We start from the raw sequence: 8,669 nt of genomic DNA, 5'->3' as shown, positions 1-8,669 counted from the left end.
TTAGCTTGTGTGCGCAGTCATTCACTTGTGTCTGACTCTGTGTGACCCGCCAGGTTCTTCTGTCCATGGAATTTTCCAGGCAAGAATACTGGAGTGGGTTGTCATTTCGTATTCCAGGGCATCTCCCCAACCCAGGGATAGAACCCATGGCCTTTGTGTCTCCTGCACTGGCAGGTGGATTCTTTACCACCGGACCACCAGGGAAGCCCCTTAGTTAGCTTAGCTTCACTAAGCTAACTAAGACCAAGAACCAGTGTGACTCCCAGTTTTTGCAAAGGAGCTCTGTATGAATGTTTGAGCATGCCTTGAACACTCAGCCAAGTGGTTGACAACTCTACCTTACCTCTCAATTCCTGCTTGCACAGATACTCAAAGTCAGCCAGAGGTGAGACTGAGAGGCTTTCTCAGGTCTTTCCTGTGCCTGTACACAGTCCCATGCATGCACATGGCCTTTTTTATTCTTAGCAATATGTCAGAGATTTTCAAAGCCCCATGTGGTTATCTCATTCCACAACTTTTCCTTTTAAGGCAAACTTTTTTGTAAGTTCATTGTATTATCAGCTATCTCAGACAACCATAAAATTAAGCAATTGCTTGTAACTCCTTTTGATAAATGCTCATAAGGAGAAACTGGGTGAGTTCTCAGGTCGAATAAACATAGACTTGCAAATGAAATCTTCCAGATACGTCAAATGATGGCAATTTTTTGAGAATAGGGCTTAGAAGTAGTTCTAACCCCGTAGTACCTCCTCTTATGGGTACAAGGCTACTATTTTTCTCCATGATTTGGGACTGGAAGCTTTCAAGGCTACTCTGAAGCTGAAGAGTTGGGGTGGAACTAGGGCAAGTTGAAATGCCACAGAGCTTGTGTTCTTGTTGACATTCATGTGTTTTTCTTGAATACTCTGCAGATTTCTGACAGATAGTTTAACTTTCAGAGTTCTGAAAAAGTTGATTTTTTTTTTGGCAAGTTTTCCATTGTTTTTATGGAGAAGAGAATTTTTCAGAGATCCTTACTCTGCCATTTTCCTCGTTTGGTTTTAATTTGCATTTTAATGGCCAATAATACTGAGTATCTTTTCATGGGCTTATGTGCCATTCTTATATTTTTTGATGAAATGTTTGCTCAAATCTTTAAAATTCTTCTTTACAAATTAGGGTATTTGTCTTCTTGTTAGTGAGTTCTGGAAATTTTTTATATACAAATTATCAGATATATGTTTAGCCAACATTTTCTCATGGTCTACAGGATATATTTTCAATTTTTGTAATGGTATCTTTCAAAAAGCAATGAAAAATTTTTTGATGAATCTACATTTATAAACTTTCCTTTTATGGTTCATGTTTCATGTTCTTTCTAAGAAACCCTTCCTCAAGGTTTTGTTCTAAAAGTCTTATAAATTTAGTCTTATGTTTAGACTTGTGATTCATTTTGAGTTCATTTTTTGTAATGTATATCCACTTGTTTCTGCACCTCTTGTTGAAAAGCTATCCTGTCCCTCACTGAATTATCCGAATTACCTCAAAAAAATCAATTTACCATATATTGTGGGTCTATACCATGTATTGTAGATTATTTATTCTGTCTCATTGTTTTATATGTCTCTCCCTACACCATTAGCATACTGTTTGATTACTATAATATTACAGTAAGTCTTGAACTTGTATGCTTTGTCCTCAAATTTTCTTTTCCCTTGAATACATGTATATTTAACTGGCTACAGTATTTCAGAGTAATTGTGGATTTTATCCTCCAAACAGCAGTTCATTCAAGTTCTAGTTTCTCCACAAACTTTCCAACATTTGGATTGTCTATTCTTTTTTCACTTTCAGGATTCTAATGGATTTGAAGTGGTACCTTATTATAATTTTAATTTGCCTTCCCTCAATAACTACTAATTTAGAGCACCTTTTCATTTGTTTTTTGCCCATTCATATGTCTTTTTCTGGTGAAGTTTCTTTAATTGAGATTTTTGTTTTTGTACTATTGATTGCTTTATATGCATACACTCACACATATTAATCCATCTTCTCAGTCTATGTCTTGTTTTTTCATTTTCTTAATTGTGTCTTTTGATCAACATTAAATTTTTAACTTTCATGAAGTCCAATTGATCTTTTTTCTTTCATAGTTAGTGCTTTATTCTTTGTATCTAAAAAATCATTGCCTTCTCCAAGGTTGTTTTTATTTTTTATGTTCAGAACTGTGATTCACTTTGAATTATATTTATGACCATATAGAGATTAGTTTTTTTTTTTTCCAGAAGTTTATCCAGTTGTTCCAGTGCCAGAATGGATTGGTGATTCTTAGAAGAATATTAAGCAAAGAAGGAATGTGATGTATTTGCTGATGTGAGGGAAACAGCTGGGAAGCAGTGGGGAGATCCATGAGGAGGTTATTGCAGCAGTACAGACTTGATGATGGTGGTCACAATCGAGCAGCAGCAGTGAAGGACAGGAGAAGTAGAATTGTTTGTCTAGACTAACAGTGAGTGATTTGTGTTGATGCTGCATGTTTCCCACTTTTACCCATCTCTACAGTTGTATTGCACAGAAAGGGATAGCATAATATGGTGGGCAATAATGAGTCAGTGTTAGGAGTTTTAGTCCAGACTCTGCCATCGAGACTTTACTAATCTTGTGATTTCTCATTAAGATCTCTTTTCCTATTTAAAATTAGGTCATCTATGATGTCCTCTTCTATCCTAAAACTTTTATTCTCTGCTGTTTTCTCTGAATACTCCAGGAGTGGTGGCCAGTAAATTTCTGATATCAGTAAACTCTCTTTGGTTCTTAACTTAGTTGAGCTGTCTGTGAATTGTAGACTTATTGAAACGCTCATCATCCTGGGCTGCAGTGCTTCCCCTCTCTCAGTTCTCCAGTTTTCTCTCTGGCCAGTTTTTCTCAATCTGCAACAGTGCCTCCTCTCCTTTCTTAAGACTTCTAAATGTTGACTCACCACAGTTCTGGCTACGGGCATCTTTTAATTCTATGTCTCTTTTGGGCTATCTCATTTATATTCATGACATCAGGTTATTGAGATACAATTGACTCACAACTTTCTGCCTCCAGGTGAGGCTTTTCTCTTCTGAATTTTAAACTTAGCTTTAAGACGGTCATTTGTATTTGACTATCTCCCAAGTCCAAAACTTCACTTGTTAACTTCTTCCCCTAAACTATGGTGGTTTACTTGCTAAGTTGTGCCTGACTCTTGCAACCCCATGGACTGTAGCCTGCCAGGCTCCTCTGTCCATGGGATTCTCCAGGCAAGAATACTGGAGTGGGTGGCCATTTCCTCCTCCAGAGGATCTTCCCAAACCAGGAATCGAACCTGGGTCTCCTGCATTGTAGGCAGGTTCTTTACCAACTGAGTTACAAGGGAAGCCTCTCCCTTAAACTATACTGTCTCTTTAATTCCCTGATGACACTTATATCCAGCCTCTTAATATCAGATACCCAAGAGTCCATCTTCTCTCTTTGATTCTCCATACCCAGTCCCCCAAACTCTTTTTTTCTTTTCTTTCCTTAATATTTTTTTTGTGCTCTTATCTAAATTGGAACATTTTAAAAATAAAGAGGGCAGAGTTAGTGGTTAAGTTAGGACAACTAGTATAAGCTGGAACCGCTCTAGGCAAATGGGGATTGTAATTAGCCTAGAGATGAGACACAGGAAGAATTCTAGAGTGGTATGAAAAAGCACATTGCTTTTGAAGGACTGCAAGAATTGCAATCTGGTTAGTCTAGGATGTGTGTGTGTGTGTGAGTGTGTGTGTGTGTGTGTGTTTGATGGGGGAAGGTAGAGTAGTAAGAGACAAAGCTGGAAAGGTAATTGCAGTGCTGGGTTCTGCAGGTATAAAATGTCTTTTACCTTTAGAATTAGCCATGAGTGACAGACTTTATTGGTAGCCTGCTTAGCATTTGTTTCCTCCCTTTCCTAACAAAAGTCATTCCTATGTAACCACATGCTTCAGGAGAAGCTGATCCTACCCCTAGCTCCACTGGGGATCTAGCTGGTCTAAGATCTAGCTGGTCTAAAACACCTGTCCCTTTGCAATGTTTGGTTCATGGGTCACATGACCCTACTCTAGCCAGTGGTATATTCAGGGAATCTCTTGGAGGGTTTCCAAGGAAAGTTTTCTCATTCCTACCAGAAAACCGAAAGGATTGCTGTGTCTTGATGTCATGCCTGTGGTTGCTGCAGCTGTTTTAATTTTAAGTATGAGGTTGAAGCAATCACTGATCATGGAGTGAAGAATTGGAAAAAGCAGGATTCTGGATGACTGTGTGAGCTGCTAAACAACCAATCCCTTCCCTACCCCTGGACTTTATTAAATGTGAAGTGATATTTGCTTTTTTACCTAAGTCCTTTTTGAGTTGGAATTTTCCATAACCAATAACATTCTGATATACTGAGAAACTGAGGGGTGTGAGATAATGGCCTTGATTTTGTGAGATCTAGGGAAAGTGTAAACTGCATTTTTTTTCTCCCTTTCCTAACAAAGGGAGGAAACTTTTCTCTGCTTGTTCAGAGCTGCCCGATAAACCCCTCAACTTCTCTTCTTGTTGCCTTTACATGGCCATTCCTCATATTTACAGGTGACTCCATCAGATCCAGGAACATCTATGTAGCTGGGCAGTGATTTGAGTTGAGTCCCCACTTTCAGGAAAACCTGCAGCAGATGGACACTAATGTACCCACACCCATGAGGTCTAATTGGCCTTCAACTGTGTCTGCACTTGTTTGACAACTATTACTGCTATTTACTTTACCTCATATTGTTGTCTTTCTGATACATATTTTTGAATAAGCAGTAGTCTGGAAAGTTTCTGAATCAAGGACAGAGGTAAGCCTTTTACTTCTGTGTAGCTCCACAATCCTTCATATAATCCACACATTTTTATTTATTTATTCTATTCACATAGATTCTTTCAAAAGATGACTAAAATGTTATCTCTAAATGGAGATAATAATTAGTCTCATCTTCATTGGCTTCCTTTTAAATGTAGAGGGAATTACTGGATGAAAGAATAGGAACACAGTGGCCATGTGGCCTATTGCCCCTGAGTACTATTTGGAGATCAGCCTGGCATGGAAATGACCAGATGTTTGAAGTTGAGCCACTGGTGAGTGAAAGAAATAAGTAGCTCTCATACTTTTCATTTGCATGGACAATTTCTGCATTGCAAAGCCACTGGTGCTAATTATCTCATAGGGCTGCAATTGATCACTTAACCCCTTCTTAAACTTGGAGCTGGAAGACCCTTGAAGCCAACTAGACCTCATGGGTATGGATACACTAGTGTCCATCTGTTGTAGGCTTTCCTGAAAGTTATGACTCAAATCACTGCCTAGGTACACAGATGTTCCTGGATCTGATGGATTCACCTGCAAGCATGAAGAATGGCCAGGTAAAGGCAACAAGAAGAGAAGTTGAGGGGTTTATTAGGCAGCTCTGAACAAGCAGAGGAAAGATGATGGTCTAAAATGTGGAGTAAACCAAGAATAGGCATCTTACAGCTTAGTTAAAGATGGAAACAGAATCCCTCTTTTTTCTAGCCCCCCCCCTTTTATTTGAACATTGATTATTTTTCTGAGTATACTAGTAATATATGTTCTTTGTGGAAAACTTGAGAAATGTAGAAAACGTATAAGAAGAAAATAAAAACCAACTATTCATTTATCTCCTAATATTTCAGTTCATATCCACTTGGGTTTTTTTTCCTAATTGTGTGATCACTTATTCAGTCAACAATTCCACAAATATTCATGCTTCCGTGTGTATCAAGCACCTTGCTAGGCACTGAGAATACAGTTGTGATGAATAGTATGCATAATCTTTTACCTAGACTGTGGTTCTAGCAGAAGTGACACACAACTGCACTAAGACATATTTAATCTCAAATTTGGCAAATGCCACAAAGGACAAATCATGAGTCTTTTGCGAGTACGGGGTTCCTAACCTAACCTATAGTGCATCAGAGAGATCATCTAAGGAACGGACCCTGAAACTGAGACCAGAGTAGTGAGAAATTGCTGGCCAGAAAAGGAAGGTATGTGTTGGGTCAAGGAGATAAGAATTGTGTGCAGGCAGGAAGCAGAATGGAACGGGAAATCTCTTGGTGGAGGGAACAGCTTTCCTGGGGTCCTGATGAGGAGACAGTGACTAGATGAGAGGGATTTGTGGAAGTTGGAGAGGGAAATAAGAGTCATATCCTAAGGAGCAAGTATCAGCAAACTACTGTCCTTGGGCCAAATCTAGCACACCACCTATTATTAAAAATAAAGTTTTATTGGAACAGAAACCTGTATATTAACTTATGTAATGTCTATGGTTGTTTTCATGCTGTGATGTAAAAAAATGTATAGTTGCTTCAAAGACTGAATGACTTGCAAAACCTAAAATGTTTACTAGTTGGCTTTTACAGAAAAATGTGAATGTCTGCTTTAAGGTCTTACAGTTGGACATGCGGTGAAATTTTTAAATCACTAATACACTGAGAAGGCTTTGAGAGGAAAGCAGGGAAGGAACTTAATCAGATTTCCTTTTAAAAGGCAACTCTAGGCACAGTGGAAATCCTTTGCAGATACAGGAAACCTAAGTGTCCAGGAGAGAAGGACTGGTGGTTTGGACTAGGGTTATGCCAAGTGGACACTGGAAAGTGGACATAGAGAGAAATAAATGCATACCTTGGAGACATTGGGTGTTTGGTACAAGTACACAATAAAGGAAATACTGCAATAATAAGAGTCACATGAATTTTTTGGTTTTCCAGTGCATGTAAAAGTTATGTTTATACTATCCTATAGTATACTGTATATACTAATTATGCAGTAACATTATGTCTAATAAAACAATGTACATACCTTAATTAAAAATAATTTATTTCTAAAAAATGCTAGCCATTACCTTAGCCTTCAGTAAGTCATAATCTTTTCACTGGTGGAGAGTCGTGCCTTAATGTCAGTGGTTGCTGACCGATTGAGGTGGTAGTTGCTGACGGTTGAGGTGACTGTGGCAATTTCTTAAAACAAGTTAACAATGAAGTTTGTTGCATTAATTGACTCTTTCATGAATGATTTCTCTGTATCTTGCATTAGTGCTCTTTGATAGCATTTTACCCACAATAGAGTGTCCTTCAAAATTGGAGTCTGTTCTTTCAAACTCTGTTCCTGTTTTATCAACTAAAAAATGATACAATATTCTAAATCCTTTGTTGTCATTTCAACAGTTTTCACAGTATCTTCAGCAGGAGCAGATCCCATCTCAAGAAAGCACTTTCTTTGCTCATCCATAAGAAGCAACTCCTCATCCATTAAATTTTTTTTTTTTTTTTTTAATTTTATTTATTTTTTTTTTCTTCCAATTTTATTTTATTTTTAAACTTTACATAATTGTATTAGTTTTGCCAAATATCAAAATGAATCCTCCACAGGTATACATGCGCTCCCCATCCCGAACCCTCCTCCCTCCACCCTCCCCATACCATCCCTCTGGGCCGTCCCAGTGCACCAGCCCCAAGCATCCAGCATCATGCATCGAACCTGGACTGGCAACTCGTTTCCTACATGATATTTTATATGTTTCATTGCCATTCTCCCAAATCTTCCCACCCTCTCCCTCTCCCACAGAGTCCATAAGACTGTTCTATACATCAGTGTCTCTTTAGCTGTCTCGTACACCAGGTTATTGTTACCATCTTTCTAAATTCCATATATATGCGTTAGTATACTGTATTTATGTTTTTCCTTCTGGCTTACTTCACTCTGTACAATAGGCTCCAGTTTCATCCACCTCATTAGAACTGATTCAAATGTATTCTTTTTAATGGCTGAGTAATACTCCATTGTGTATATGTACCACAGCTTTCCTATCCATTCATCCGCTGATGGACATCTAGGTTGCTTCCATGTCTTGGCTATTATAAACAGTGCTGCGATGAACATTGGGGTACACGTGTCTCTTTCTCTTCTGGTTTCCTCAGTGTGTATGCCCAGCAGTGGGATTGCTGGATCATAAGGCAGTTCTATTTCCAGTTTTTTAAGGAATCTCCACACTGTTCTCCATAGTGGCTGTACTAGTTTGCATTCCCACCAACAGTGTAAGAGGGTTCCCTTTTCTCCAGCGCACATGGAACCTTCTCCAGGATAGATCACATCCTGGGCCATAAAGCTAGCCTTGGTAAATTCAAAAAAATAGAAATCATTCCAAGCATTTTTTCTGACCACAATGCAGTAAGATTAGATCTCAATTACAGGAGAAAAACTATTAAAAATGCCAACATATGGAGGCTGAACAACACGCTGCTGAATAACCAACAAATCACAGAAGAAATCAAAAAAGAAATCAAAATTTGCATAGAAACGAATGAAAATGAAAACACAACAACCCAAAACCTGTGGGACACGGTAAAAGCAGTCCTAAGGGGAAAGTTCATAGCAATACAGGCACACCTCAAGAAACAAGAAAAAAGTCAAATAAATAACCTAACTCTACACCTAAAGCAACTAGAAAAGGAAGAAATGAAGAACCCCAGGGTTAGTAGAAGGAAAGAAATCTTAAAAATTAGAGCAGAAATAAATGCAAAAGAAACAAAAGAGACCATAGCAAAAATCAACAAAACCAAAAGCTGGTTCTTTGAAAGGATAAATAAAATTGACAAACCATTAG

The 8,669-nt window shown here is 38.2% G+C and overlaps 1 non-coding gene across 1 annotated transcript; it reads right to left on the bottom strand.

The window, feature by feature from the left end:
- Positions 1-3,310: 3,310 nt before the first annotated feature.
- TRNAC-ACA lies at positions 3,311-3,382 on the bottom strand. Its single transcript has one exon. It is a non-coding gene; the product is annotated as a tRNA-Cys (tRNA).
- Between the last annotated feature and the right edge of the window lie 5,287 nt (positions 3,383-8,669).

Source organism: Bos indicus x Bos taurus, chromosome 7 (assembly GCF_003369695.1).
Source record: "Bos indicus x Bos taurus breed Angus x Brahman F1 hybrid chromosome 7, Bos_hybrid_MaternalHap_v2.0, whole genome shotgun sequence".
Lineage (NCBI taxonomy): Eukaryota > Metazoa > Chordata > Mammalia > Artiodactyla > Bovidae > Bos > Bos indicus x Bos taurus.
Note: the sequence above shows the minus strand (reverse complement) of the source record. Positions and strands in the feature narration are given on the sequence as shown.